Raw genomic sequence first — 17,099 nt, 5'->3', positions numbered from 1 at the left:
AACTATCGGGAATAGCTTCGTGAATGTGTTAACAATGGAGGGCACCACTTAACCGATGTAATGTTTAAAATAAATAATTAAAAATGGCACAATATTTATTAGTAAAAAATAAAAGAATTATTTCTATTTCTTTATTGGTTTATTTGCAACTGCCTCTTGAAATATGGGAGATTTTTTTGCCGGACCCTGTATTTGAACAACGAGATAATGATCGATTTAACTCGACCACTTCTATAAGAACTCAATAAATAAATATTATATTATTATACAATATTAAAAGTAAGCGTATGCCTATATTATTGCTGTATTATATTTGATTGTTAGGAAAATAATGCGGTGTAGTATTGTATTGTCAATTACGGCAAATCAAGTACTAGCCTAGTATACTTAAAAGTATAACTATCTACCGACGTGACTTCTCTCTTTTTACCTTATTTCAATTTATCAGACATTTGACATTTATCAAGTCGGGTTTTCCAAGATATCTTTTAGTATTTTAATGTTTTTGTAATGCATTTAAATAATACAATTATGATCAGACGGCGGTTTGTATAGGCATTTTAGATACACTATTGTTGTGCGTTGTTTTTCATGTCATCGGGTTTTTTATGCCGTAGGCCGTAGAATAATAATAGTTATTTTGTTATTTGTAATTCAGGCCTTGTCTTTTGTTCACTCATTGTGCTTATAATTGTAATATTTATTTTTTGACCGATTGTTATTATTAATATTTTTTTTTTTTTTGATAAAATTTCGACACAGTATGGTGAAAATGTATAAATTTACTATCATTCGCAAAAACATTTTAACAAATAAGAGGTTTAATAATTATTTGAACTAATATTTGGCACAATCATTAAGTGTAGATAAAAAAAAGTCGGGGTTTAAGTAAAAACAACAATCATAAAAATGAATTGTTTCACTCGGAAACTCGAGGAAACTAGAAACTATTAAAGAAGGTTAAAGTATCATGAAACACAAAACTTTCATACAACAGTTTTTGCACTAATATCGTTGTCTTTTTGATGGACGCTCCAATTAACAGTTTGAATTCCATATTTCTCAACCAACCGTTTCAGTTCTTGTACCTTCTTTCGTCCGTTAATTTTCTAAAAAGTTTTTTGTTTTCAAATACTTCATCATAACGTTACACACACACACATAAACATGATTATCATTTAATTACACGGGTCTGATTATTTTATAGTTATTATTTCGTTCATAACGATATGCTAATATCGATGGAATTAAATATATTATTATTGAATCCAAGGTCTTTGAGATAGGTACTCATGATATATATTATTACACTGCACGATTTATGGAACGCGATAATAATATATCACTATTGTTATCGCGTCCAGGCCAATGGCAACAAAATGTTTATACACTATCAATCAATCCATACACACGTTGTTTAGACATGGTAATACGAGAGAGAAAAATACAATTATTATTATCGTAGTAATACTGGGCGAGTGACAAACTAGAATCCCGCGTGGACTCGACACCCGTGACGAAAATATTAACAGATTCGCGTGAGTCTGGCGAAACGAAAATAACTACGTAATATCACGATAAATATAACGATAATGTGTCGTCGATGTCGCCGACGCGTAGAACTTCCGGTCGTATATACTTAATTCGCACGCGCGCGTAGGTATAATAAATGGGTAGACGCACTCACGACGGATTGTGCGACACAAGAGCGTTTAGCATAACAGACGGCCGTGACGGCGACGGGCCAACGGGGCCCGGTCGGACGACCGAGTTAAATTCTGTGCGGCGACCAGGACGGCGGTCGCCGCGGGATCCGGTCCGAACGGCGGAAACGAAATCCTTTGGTGCCTCCGCCGAAACGGTGCGCGCAAAGAGTGTATACGCGGTGCCGGCGGGGTATTAAAATTCTCTGAGCTCATCATCGGCGGAATGTTGCGAGCTGGCCGGCCCCGCGCCTAACGATTATTATTCGGGTCGATGCAAAAGTGAAACGTTTTATGCCCGCCGCCGAAAAGGGATTTAATGAAATTCCGGCCGTCGACGCGTCCCCCGGCTAGGTATTTACTCCAATCAGAGTGCAAGACGGTATAGGGAACGTACACATTGTAATATCATATACGTATACACCATATTATTATTATTATTATTATTATATATATACTTTACGAGGCCGTGTCCCAAAGTTGGCCGCGACGAGTCTCCTCGCGCCGTATTACTCGTGAATAGTTCGTCGTGCGCCTGTGTATATGATATTATGGTATAGCTATACATGACGAATGTTCGTACTGTATAATATAAATGTACGAGGTATTATAAAACAACAGAATTAACTGACAGACGTAATATCGAGCAAATATTATGCGTAGTACCTTTTAATATTATTTCGGTAGTGTTTTTTTTTTTTAAATTAAAATATTATTACATGCGATAACTTAGGTTGATATTATGTAGGTATATACGTGTATATATTTGAAGAAAAATGCATAATACATATAATATTAATAAAAACAAAAGTCATTATACCGCAGTTAGATAATTACGTCGGTCGTTTATAACAGTAACACTCTGCAATAACTTTTGCATTAACTGTTTAAACTTTTTTAATTAAAAATATTGAAAAAATAAATAAAAAAAGTTGGAATTTTCAAATTCCTATTTATCACATGAACAGATATAATTTTGTTTGAAAGTGTCTAAAATTTAGAAATTAATTTTGATTACAACCAAAAAACCAAAATCGTTTTGGTCGAAAACTGGTTTTGCACAAAACTTTCCGTTTTGTTTTATTTTTTTTCCCCTTTCTTGACTATTTTGGTAAATATGTAATTCACCCGTAGTTTTAATAAGAGTATTTTTTGTTAAAAATTTCTCCAAGTACCACGAGTTTTAATTGTATATCAGGAACCAATCTCAATTTTGAAAATTGTAAAATTTTTTCTGATCAAAAATGTGATGACTTTTATAAAAAAAAACATACATAATTTCAAAGCTGATAAGTTTTCACTTCGCTCAGAATCGAAAATTTAACTAATATTTAGATAGATTTTGAACATCAATTCAATTTTTTTATTTTGGTATTTGTATATTCATATCTTTAATAATAAATTATAGGTAAATATTATTACCGATAATATGTAAATAAAATATTATAGTTAACGTTCTAAAATTCATTATCGTATCAAATTCGTCAGTAATTATTCTTGATTTTAAGCCTTTTAAATTTAATTTAAAAATATTTAAACAATATAAATAGTAATTGAAAACATACGTCATTCACATCAGGTATATATACACTACCTATATACATAACAATATAAAATACCAATTAATCACGCGGGTCATGTAGTATAATATAATGTAGTATACACACATATGTCATATACAATTACGATACCTACCCAGTGGTTATTCATTAATAAAATCTAAGTTTAGATATATTTTTTTTTTGAATTTTCATTTATTGACGTGCTTTTTTTTTAAATTTCAACACTGTATATTATTCTTACACTTTGTTTTGTGATTGTAACTGTTTTGAGTACATATTAAGTACGTATAAGACTATTTAATATAGTTCTTGTATATAATAGAATATTTAACCAAATTTAAAGAATACGATTTTAATACAGCACAATTTATTGATGGCACCTAATGTGAGCTGCTTCGAATCACAAATAGGAGGATAATGACACAAAAAAAGATTATATCATTAATTCATAACCTATCATGATAATATTACTAAGAACATTATATCAACGCGATTAGTCTCCAACAATTAAGTCTACTAGATTTTCAAGAATCATTAAGTCCGGCATAGGTAACATAAACATACAGCAGATACGCGTCTTACCCACGAGTAGGCCTGTAAACGGACGTTTACTCCAGAAATTACAGTTGTAATAGCAAGCTGTATATACTGCAGTAGTCTGTAATTTTGTAAAGTCAAAGAACCTACATTCTAATAATCAGTCTGTAGGCTCTTTAAGCGTGTATATTATATACACACACACACACACACACACAAACAAACAAATTCATATATATGTATACATACAACTCATAGTCGGGAAATGAGCTCGTAGCTTTTGAAAAGCATAGAACCAGCATAATATTTACTTACTACTTTGACTATACTTGCCTTTACGGAATGTATGCGCTCCGTGAGTTGTTGTTACAGCAGATACCTTTTAAACTCGAAAGACAATCACATTCGTGATTCGTGATACTGCGAAGTCTATAATATACCTAACTATACTAAGTTAGTGTATACTTACACACACACACACACATATATATATAATAAGTATGGAGTATATTTGTTCGAATTCTAGGTGTTTGAATAATACATTGAGTTCGAAAACATTTTTTCTTTAAAAAAAATATAAAAAACAATTTTATGAAAAAAAAATGGTGTAAGTTAGTGTTATTAATACTATGTTTAAAAACTTAAAAATGTAATTAGCTACATAGCTATAGAGCCAAAATACATAATGATTTCAATTAAAAATAAACAAATTAATAACATCGATTGAATAAAAATGCGTAATTAGGTACTATTAAAAACTTTAATTTAACAATTTTTGATAGTTAGTGACTTAGTGTACGATACAAAAGACTATTTAGATTGCATTTTAATAAAATGTTTAATTATTATAATTATTATTAAAAAAAAAATTTTTAATTAAATTTATGACCCAGAACATAATTAAAAAAAAAAAAAAAAAATTGAACTTATTTTTAACTGAGCTAAGTTAATACTTTCTCCATATCATTAAACTTTTTGATTGAAACAATATTAACTTAACGTTCTCAATATTGACTTACTTTACTAGCTTAAGTAATTTATTTTTTGATTAAATTATCCAATTTTGAAACATAGCAGGTTTGAATGGTTTGATGCTTACATTATATTATACGTTCGGGTGTTTAGCTTAATTAAATTATTATTTTATGATAGTTTTCAAACTCATAACTATTCAACTAATTTATTCTTGGAACATTGTTTATTTAAATAGAAGGTCTTCGAACATATGATACTTGGATGTGTGTGAGTCCTGTTGGATTTAAGATTCGAGGACATAAAAATATAGTAAAATAAAGCACAATTAGGTAGACAATTAGACATGCCGTATTCAGGATTTTGTTCTGTAGGGAGTCTAAATGTTTTTAAATACAATTTTTATTTTTATTTTTTCATATGGTTGATGTAAAACTTTTTATTTTTAATTTTTAAAAATTTTGATGGGAAAACCATCCCTCTGAATACGTGCTTGGGTATAATGATCATTTTATCCCGAATATATTTTTGAATGATTCAGAAACTTCTTTTTAATACTATTAGAAATATGATGACCAAAGATGTTGATGTTGTAACAGTTTTAGTTTATAGAACTAATCATAACTTTTTAAAAATGCATAATATTTGTTTGTTTAAAAAATTATTGAACGTTGATAAAGTTAAAAAATGTCTACAGTTTAAAGTGTCTGTTGTATAAAGTGTTACTTACCCAAATCGAAAATTAAATAAATAAATCTTACGAATTCTCTCTATATTATTTTATCTATATTGTATTACAATACCGTAACCAAACAATTAATTAAAATCCCTAACAAGTATTCAGACTAGAAAATATAATAACAAACGTATTAATCAAAAACTTATAACATATTATTATTATCGTATAAAATATTCATACTCTATAAACCACAGAGTTAAGAGCTAAATTTTCAGAAGTTTTGTGTAAAGTATTTTATACAGTATCAAGGGCAACTTAAAAGTGAAATATTTTAAATCTCAAGAGAAACGATAATACAAATAAGTGATGTATACACGAAACCTAAATTCGTGTTAAATTCAAGCATATTATATAAAATAGCAAAATGACATGTTAACTATATATAGCTCTTGTTTTCCAGTTTGGGCCTTCATTAAGAGATTATACGTCTTCTTATCTCAAACGGGGTCGTCTCAAAGATCTTTTCCCTTCTAAATTCTCTGTCATTACCATATGCATTAGTAATTTCTTACTGTGCCAGTCAGGACCAGCCCACTGCAATTCCTTATTTTTGATTATACTTAATATAATAATATGTTAGGAAAAAATTTTCATAGGAATTTTCTCTCCAAAACATTAAACAATACATTTTCAATCTTTTGCTTTTTTTAATGTCCATGTTTCTGCTTCACGTTGGACGTAATAGTGTCACACAGAGTTATTATTTTATCATCAAAAATTTATTATTTCTTATTTCGTCAAGTATTGACTTGTTTTTTTTTTGTAACTAATATCAAATTGTGATTTTCAAATGGCAAACTATAATTAAAATATACTAAATTTATAGGGCTATTTTTTTATTTTACGAATTTTAACGTGCGAATTATTATTTTTCGTTAATTATTAGCGAGACATAGTTTTTCAAAGTATTCGGTTTTCGGTTTGTATAATAAATAATAATTTTTGTTTCTGAAGACCAGTAATCTGCCCTGTTACTGCGAAAAGCAGTAACTACAAAAATCAAATTTTTGGGAAATTGAAATTTTGTGTTTTTGTAATTTTTTTAATTAATTGAAAACTTTAAATGCTAGAAATTCAAAAATGCTATTTGTTTTGTGATTTATTATATTATTTTTGACAATTTTCACAGAATGTTACAGTTACTGCGTTTACTGCGTTTCTCTTTAGCATTACTCACATTATATCATATATATTGGTGCAATGTATAAAACGCAGTATTATCAATATCATAAAACACTGCTAATAGAAAATGCAGTAAGCCAGTAACTACAACAATAATCAATTTACACAAATAAAACAGATACTTCTGAATCATATTAATTTTAATACTTTTACTTTCGTAATATTATGCCAAGTTATCCATTAGATAGACAAAACAAGTTACGACAGTTGCGCTGCAAATGATGATAATAAAGTTGTTGTATTACTAGAAGAAAACGCGGTAAAAACATTTAATATTTTAATCCTAACGGAAAACGCAGTAACTACAATGCACATACTGCTTTTAATTGTAGGAATTGTTAATTACTGCGTTTTACTCTAGGAAAAGTACGATTTTTGTAAATGTATTGTAGTTACGACTTTTTTAGTTGAATTTTAAGCCACTAGATGTCAATTTTCGTGTATTTAACCTTTATAAAATTATATGCAGAATAATCTCATTAACAATATGACATGAAAACCTCATTTTTGATATTTTTGTAGTTGCTGCTTTTCGCAGTAGCAGGGCAGTAATTACATGTGTAATAGATAATAAGAGGTACATATTTTCATATGTTATAAACTAGTTATCGACTATTAACGCAGTGATGGACTTTGTCAACAAAGTAAACACTTTTTGAAATAATGAGTGTTTAATGATAAAAGAATCACCTTGTACACAATTGCATCTTCCTTTCGCTCGATATAAATCGTGACCCCGGTAACTTTGTGAGTCCATATAGGCATTTTTTCCCCGATATAATTCTTGTCGCCACTTCAGTTTTGTTATTTATTTTTTTTGGTCAATATTGAACTTAGGTATTTGGATTGTTTGATTCTATTGCATTTGTGAATACCCACTAGAAGGATAGATTCTCGTACTATCTCTAGTAACGTACTCTGTTTTGCATTTATTTATTTGTTAGCCAACTTTCTTTGCTGTTTCCTTCATTCGGCCAAATAGTGTTCTTAAACCATCTTGTGATATATGTATGAGAACCAAATCGTCCACATAAACCAACAATGTCACAGAAGACTCGTGTGATACTATGTCTTGGGTTACGATATTATTATCCCTTATTATTTTTTCTAATACTAAATTAAATAGAACAGGTAATATAGAGTCCCGGAATTCCCTGACTTGGGCCTGAATTAACTATTATTGAGTTGGTTTCAGACAAAAAGTCAGACCTACTCATGTCTTTTTTAAATTAAAAATACATTTTATGAAATAATGTTATTTTTTGAAAATTCTTTAAAACATAATATTTTATAGTTTTTATAACGAGCTGTTTTTGGAATAAAATAAAACCCTGAAAACCTTGTCATTAAAAAAATGTTCTCTATATACTTCATATTAAGTATTTTTATTTTAAATACTTTGGGATATATTTAGTAAACATGTTTACGTCGTTACATTTAATTTTTATTTCCGTAATGTTACAAGCCCACACGATGATGATGGTAAAACGTGATATGTAGTTGGAATCGTGACAAATAATATGATATAGTTAAGTTAGTTAATATACTGCATAACGTATACTTATTTTATAGACATGTGGGTTTAAATTTTGGGGACTGAGGTTTACTTAAAATTATTTTCCATACACTCCTATATACTTACTTCTAAAATTGTCTTATTTTTATTTTTTACCTTTTTGTTGAACAAAGGTAAGGTTTTTTTTACTAATTAATCCCTCTTCCTCTATATTTATACAAGAGTCGTATATACGTTACTATCTGTAGGTATCTTGTATCTATAAAACACTCCATATTATGTGCTAGACAGCGGCGGTCAAATGATTTTGTCATGTGGAAGGATGTGGCTGATTTTTTAATATGCACTACTATTAATCATTAAAATACAATTTATGTTTTTGCCCAATATCAATTTTTTTAAATTAAGGTAAATTGGTACTTTATTTATAACAATGTAATATTAACATTATTTGTATTGTATTATTAAATCAATTTTGTTGTTTTTTTGTTTTTGCCAATTCATCCAGTACTTTATTGGAGGTTATATTTATATTCCCACGATGAAGAGCCATAGTGGACAAGCCATTGAGACGACATAAATAAAACATTTTACACTAATTAGTTAAACAAATATTATCGGCAAGTCCACAACTTAATTTTCTGTAATGATCTTAGGAATCATACTATTTTTTTCATCCTAGTCCGAGTGTTTAGTTTTAGAGCAAGTAAAATAGGTGGTAATTTTCTTTTATTAGAAATTATAAAATATACTATAGACAATATATATTACAATTTACAGCAGACAGTTTAAGTATGTATATTGTATAATGCGCGACACAGTATGACTGTACGAGACACGAGTGACGAGTACGAAAGCCAAAACACTGTAGTCTGTGTAACAAAATAGTGTGACAAATGTAATGATAATCAATGAATTGGCCAACTATAATGACATAGCTACGTATTATTGTAGTAAGAGGACGTTCTACCCACATGTGTTGTCTCTGTCTTATTAATGTAGATCATAGGAAATTTTCGTTCAGCAGAACACATTTTGTGATGTTAGCTTTAAAATTAGAGTAAATTTACCTATTATTAAATTTAAATGTAAGAATATTATCTAGAAAATGTCATATGCTTTTATTGATATTATTATTTTAAAGTGAGTTATGAATATTTTAAAGTTGTAATATTTTACATAGCTATAACTTACTTTAAAATGATAATATCAATAAGAGCGTATGACATTTTCTATATAATATTCTTACCTTTAAATTTGATAATAGATAAATTTACTCTAATATTAATCCTAACATCACAAAATGTGTTCTGCCTGAACGCAAATCATTGATTAGCTATGATCTACATTAGTAAGACAGAGACAACACATGCGGGTAATTAACGCCCACTTAGTACGTTTCGGCCGATGGACCGGTCAAGGGAGGAGTGTATTGTAATTGAATATTCACGATCACCGAGCTGGGTAATTCCCGTAAATCTTGTACAATCAACTAATTACTAAATATTAATAATAATAACAGCCTTGTTTCTAGAATGAGCCTAAAATCTAGATAATAATAATATACGCTCATAAGCGTTATTTTGAGAAAAAATTAAAACAAAATGTAATACATTAACATTATAGTACAATATACATAAATGTAATTGTTATAATATTAAAGAAAAAAGTCATGGGGATCTATCCTCCTCATCCCCCTCCCCCCCGTTTGACCGCCACTGGTGCTAGACGGACATACTGACGACTGATCTCTGGTCTCACTGGGCCCAGTTAAAACGAATCCATTCCACCGGTCTAATCAACTAATTCGTATATACGGCGGCGACGATAAATCGTTACTGACCGGACACTTTGGCATCGAATCAAATCGAGGTTGGGTATAGGCGTGCAGTCCAGTGACCCACACAGCATCCCCTTATCCCCGCTCTTCGTACACTTATATTATATGTATACATATATTTTGTATGCATGTATGTAATGTGTATACATATGTGGAAAGTAACACGCACGAGATCGTTTAATTTATCGTGGCACCCGAATATATTATTCGGACAATACCCACGTCGACGGACGTTCGCGAGAGACTGCAGCCGGACGGGCATTATATTATAATATGTATACGCGTATAAATGTACCTGTGACAGTACTCGAGAGATTGGAGCCCGAAGATCCGGGTAGAGAAAGAATGGATTTGAGTGCCAAAAACCTATCCTAGATTTTGCAGGATGCGATCTGTTTTCGGCATTTTCCGAATGCTACACCATTCGGACCCATCGGTGTGATTTTGTGCACGGACGAAACAATAAAAAATAAAACAAAAGTTGACATTAAACCCGAAAGAGTCGAATCGATTTTGTAGTTTTACCATCACGTGAGAACGTCCACTAACTTTTCGGTCGTAGTTCGCGAGCTGTAATTCTATTGCAAGAGTACCTAATCTATATTCAACACTGCATAGATGGCCCTGATCTAGTGATTCACGTGATTCAATTATCGACGGAAAAATTTACTGCCGATTATGATAACCCTCGTTGACCAATGGCGACGGGGACGAGTATTTTTAGATATATCATAGTAACGTACGAGTAATATATATATTACATAATAGTCGATTATATACGGCAGTTGGGTATGCGAACGAGTTACAAACGACTCGTTTTTACGCAGGAAAGGATAACATACAATTATATTTTGTGCTTTCGACTACCCGACTAGATTTTCAACATATGTAATACCTATTTAACTTAAAAATGCATGATTGAGTAATGAAAATTGAGGTTTGTATACATAAGCTTAGTATATACACAAGCTTAATAAATTATTTATACTATAGTCTTTCACGAGTAAATTATGCACAAACGGCAGTTAACCGGCACAATAGTTTGATACTGTTGTTTTTTAAAATAATTTTACTCGGTCATAAACGGTATGGTTTTGAAATTGTAGTGAATATGGAGAGGAAAGAATTTATTTGTTAAATTTATATTTTATAATTTATATTATATTATTTTTTATATTATGTTTATCCTTTAGTCTAGCGGTGCACTAGGGGCACTGCGGTCTACGGCTCATAATAAATAATTGATCGTTATCGATGAGTATTCTTTTGTTCTGTCTTTCGAGGAATTTACAGCAGGGCACCGCGGCTAAATTTGATCTAAAAAAGGCGCTACAGAAGAAAAAGTTTGGAAACCGCTGCAGTTTAATCGTTGCGTTGCAGACGTTTTGTAATGTTCAACAAATTGGCGTAGGTAGTTGAAATCGCCATTAATTTGCGTTTCATACAAGTTATACTATACGCCCGTATTTTGATATGCAAAAATATACTGTGAATACTGTTTTAGAATAGATATATTTTCGACAAACGCTTGCGTCTATACAGGAAATATTATTTGACGTAGGTACAATTTAAAGTTTAATATATTAAATTTCAGAATTTCAGAATAATATATTTTATTTAAATAGTTTAAAAATTACATTGATCGTACATAAATTATAAATGCATTTCATTTTTGTTTTTAAAAACGATTAGTTGTATAGTTAAAGTGACATGAAATTTTGAACTTACTTCAAAAAGAATAATATGATATTGTTTTAAATTATAAAACCAATCAGGGGAGATTTTATGTGTGTTTTTTTTTTGATAATTTTGTACTGAATTTTATATATTACGCTTCCTAACTGAACATAAAAATGGTTGTGCGGTTGTTAAAAAGGAAATACCCTCGGTAATCTTGGAATTCACAAAAGCAATAAAAGTAATAAACACATATTAGGTTCAGTTAGTGCTCCCATTAGTTTTTGTTTTGGTCTTAACCAATGCAAAAATAAAAAATTTTTGCGAGCAATCCAACGTTTGTGTGGTTAGCTAGAACAACATATTATAATTAAATTACCACACCGAATTGAAAGTTTTTCTTTTTTAATAGAACTCAAAATTTTGATAAAATTGAGTATGAATGTTTACGAATAGTACACCGAAAGGTACTATACTTACTACCATACGTTTTTGACGTGAACGCTACAATTATATGCTGTCCTTTATAACTTATATTTGTTTTTAATTTTTTTTGTACGTACAATTTTATTATTTTACTTATTTTATATTTACTAACAGTCTACCGAATTAAATATTTTCATACAGTTATGCGTAGTTCACTTGCGTAATTTGCTAAACATTCAATATTTTTACCGATATATATATAAATAAATCGATTTTAACAATATAGCGTATACCTAACAGATATTATGTTCTATAATATTGAATTGTAATGCGTTGCATGCCATGTCCAGTTTTCGCTATGAATAGTTGTAGTAATAATAATAAGAAGAATAATAAGAATAATAATGATGATAAAAAAACTCACACACACACAAATCTGGTATTCAATGCGAAACTATACATTATAATATAATATATTGAATAGATATTGCTTGAGATCAATCACTTTCGGTTATTATCAATATACTTGTATATTGTGAATTATGAATTTGTAGAAAAAAAATCTAACCAGCTCGATTTTCCGCTCTATCGGCATTCAAAAGAGGTGGTGAATAAAATTTCCTACTCCATAATAATTGTCCGATACGGTTGGTCAGGTTTCAAACGAAAATCGCTGTATTATTCGGAATAGTGCGCGGGACGAGGAGGCGGGAAGGTTTCAGGTCGTACGAGTTATTCAGAAGTAAACATCTACTCGCATAAAACGCCGCTATCCTTGTCATGTACTGATATGAATATATTATTATATAATATACCGACCATAATATATTATGGTTATTGATGGTTGTTTATGTACGAATGCGTACACTACGCAGATCCGCGATAGAAGCAGAGACATCGTCGAATACACGCGGTCGGCCAAGTTCGGTCGGATCAGAAACCAAACGCGCGTAAGAGTCATAGTAATATTGCAGTAATGCGATACTTCCTTCCGAGGTGTTTAGCCATATGGACAGGGACAAAAGACTAAAGATTATGCATTAATAAACGATTGAATTTATAACTGCATAATAATATTATTTTACCTATATTAATCGCTATCGTTATTGTCGCAGTAGCACTTATGTAAAGGATTTTAAACGTAGTACACGTAGGTGGGTAGGTACTCAAATATTATTATGTCAGAGATTAACCTGCGATGTTATACACTGTTCGTATAAAACGGCGGGCAACTGCTCGATATACTGATAGTCACTATAATACACCATTATATTTGGCTTTGATATTTTTTTATAATTGGGTTTTAATTAATTTATCCGTTATTGTGTTCAAAAATAATATTTAAGTGTTGAGCGTGCGGTCTCAATCGTAATATATATTATACTGTTGTGGAGTTTTGTTTTGTTTTTATATACACTACACACGTCAAGGAAACGCGCCATAATATTATGACTTCACTTATCACGTCCAGATCTAACTGCTTACGTGATATTATAACGATCAATTAAAAATGTTTTGATTCATAAACACATGTAAAAAAAAAAAACAAAAACAAAAAAAATAATGCTTGTTATGATCTATCGGTCGCAATAACTAAATAGTAATAGTGCACTAGTACCATTATAATTCTGGTTCTTTCGAGGTCATATAAAACGATTTTTTTAAAGTATTGTTTCATTTGTGTTATCAGATCACAGATTATAAAACACATGCGCGTTAAATGAAAATATTTGAACTCGAAGACTGTAGTTCGAAAGCGATGTTTCCGTGCATTCGAATAACCGTTTGCATTCCAATGAATATAACGACATTATATTATTGACTTTATACAGTTTTAATTAAAAAATAACTGAAGAAGTATGCATATAAAATAGGTTCACCGACAAAAAACACGTATATTGTGTTTTTGTTTCTTTTTTATCAATAATAAAGTTGCGCATGTCCATAACGTACCCAATAATAATTAATACACCAAAGCGTTTTTAAAAGTGATTTCACTTAAACTATTTGTGTCCGACCAGTATAACCATTATGGTTTATAACGAACAAATAAGATTTATTAAAATTCAATGGAATATGTATTTATTTATTTTAAAATACGATATAAATATAAGCTATTATATATAATATATATATGGTATTATAGGTACCTATAATACGTATTTATTTATTGTTTACATAGATCATTTTTAAATGGGCAAACAATTGAAAAATTCGCATAAAAAAGTTATTTATTGATGTTTTTTTTAAAAAAAATTATGTCTTCAACACATTTTTCTGAAAATTGAAAATCACATTTCCAAAATTATAACGTTTTATCGTTAACGAGAGTTTTCACTGTTGTCGATAATATGTTAATGTACACACTGTCACTGTGCCTACCTAAATATTATTATACGGTTATGTACACAAACATTGTGTATATTATACTATATACCGTATAGTCGTTTTTACGGCGTCACCACGCACCAGTGCGGATCAACAGACAAAATTTATGGCCGAAACGCATTCGGGCTGGTAAATGTTTGATTTCATTATTATTATTTTCAAATGGGTACGGCCCCCATATGGGTGAGTTTTGTCCACATAATTTGCCGGAAATCAACGCATGGCTGAACGTTCAAGACACATAATCCCCGGCGATTTGTGAACCATCTTGTATCATGCACAATATGATTTTATAATTTTGAAAACTTTATTTGTTTGCACAAAAGGCGTATTGTTTATGTCGAGAAAAATATGCGAAAAACATTTCGTAGAATAATTTAATAAATTATAATTGGCCAGAGATGAATATTAATTTTATTGAAAAGTTTTTCTAGTGTTTAGAAGTGTCTATACATAATAATATGACTCTTTAGTCTTTAGATATTATATTTTAGATTAATTGTAAGTAATATTGATACTCGGAGACTACAATAGTTGGGTACCAATTAAAATATAAATATGATTTTCTTTTTTTTCTTTCTTTAAAACCGTTATAATTCTATGGTAACTTTGTTCATTTGAAACAGATCAAATTTAAACAGCGAAATTTCGTAAAAATTAACATTATTTTGTTTTTCAATAGGTTAAATTCGAATATTATATATTTAATCTAAGTTTTAGGAAGAAATACCTAAAGGTACAAAATAAGTAAATATTTTTAAAAGTTTATATAACTTAGCTTGGATAACTTTACACAAAATTAACTTTTAATTAACACGTTAGAGTATAAAAACAGTAACTTTTAAATACGAAAGTTAATAAGAAATACAAGTAGCTCGTTATTAAAATTAGCTTCACTTTTTAACTTATTATAATTTTTAACTTGTCAATGTACAGCCTAAATAATAAATAGTCAATCTTGAACCATCAAATAATTATTTAAGATATAATTAAACAGAAAAAATACTGAATTTATAAGTTAAATTATTATTTGTTTTCGTAATTTATATTTAAATTGTTACATTGTCTGGTTTGTCACAACTCGAAGACTAAAAAAACTAAAAACAGTATTGAATGCATTTACTTCGGATTACTTGTTTGTTTTGAATCATTATTGAAGTCAATCAACTAAAACAAAATACATGAAACAACATTTGATTACTTAAAATACTGATGAACGATTTGTTTCTAGAATAATGTAAAATCCGTTTAGATCTTAAACTTTAAATTTATTTACGTAAGTATTTGTAAAGGAATAATTGATTTATTCGGAATTTGGTCCCGGTAAATGTATTCATCTAGCTATTATAACATTATATTTATCATTGCGTTTATAATATGGTATCGATACAATATTGATTACTATTCGCTAAAAGCAAGTGTTATTATGAGTCGTATTCATACACTATACCTAATGAAAGCCCATGTCAGTATTTTATTGTAATCAAAGTCGAACAAATATTCTTTTTTCGTTTTTATAAAATATAAATATATAATTAATATGCAATCTGAAATATCTATACGCATAAAAGTTTTATTTAGACAACTAATGCGCAGATATAATGTATCGCATATAAATATGCGATTAATTAATTTGTTAATAAGTACAATATACATAAACATAGGCGAGTGGTGAAAATCTGACTTCTAACGAAACTTTCAAAGTTGATTGATACAATTTAATTTTAAAATAAGTGTCTAAATGAAAACCTTAATAATTATAATATAACGATTTGCATTATATTTAATCCAGTATCGTTGCTTATTATATATATATAGCTGGATTTGTGTAGTTATGGAAACCGAATCCTGAACCCAAACGTAATCATTGAATTATAAGAAACACAATCGAAAATCTATATATAATATAGTTTTAAATTAAATTCAATGGAAATTATTTTCTAAATCTACTTTTTCTAAAAGTAGTCTTATGAAAATTAGCGTTAAGAGTATAATATATAGTACATATTTAGTTTATAAAATATTTGATATTGAAACCAAGTTATCATAATTTATATTTTATTGACTATTTTTGGCGTTTAAAGTTTTTGTGTAAAAAAATTTATGAAATTTCTAACAAATTATTAACTGTTTATACGTAGGTAAATAATAATTTTAACAATAAAAATAATTTGATATATTTTGTCAAAAGTTTAAATTTATAGTTAATAGAATTTGCGTGTATTTGCTTTTACAAAGGATATTATGTATAATTAACGCCAATTTAATTTAATAAAAATAAATCAATTGATTTTTGGCATTGTAAATAAATAATTTATAATTTTTGTTTTAAACATTTAATTAAAAGTAAACAAAATAGGTACTCAAACAATGAAACGAAGAGACATTTTATAATAACTCTCTCTACAGTCGATGATAATTTAGTAATATTTCAATATTTTGTGTAGACAATAATAATTGTTCGTAGTGAGTAATTAATATAATACTCTATAATAATGAACAGCAATAACCGGTCACTCTATAGTGTCTTATTCTGCCCGTTATACCGTATAAAAGA

Source organism: Rhopalosiphum padi, chromosome 3 (genome assembly GCF_020882245.1).
Source record: "Rhopalosiphum padi isolate XX-2018 chromosome 3, ASM2088224v1, whole genome shotgun sequence".
NCBI classification, from domain to species: Eukaryota; Metazoa; Arthropoda; class Insecta; order Hemiptera; family Aphididae; genus Rhopalosiphum; species Rhopalosiphum padi.
This window is presented reverse-complemented; position numbering follows the sequence as displayed.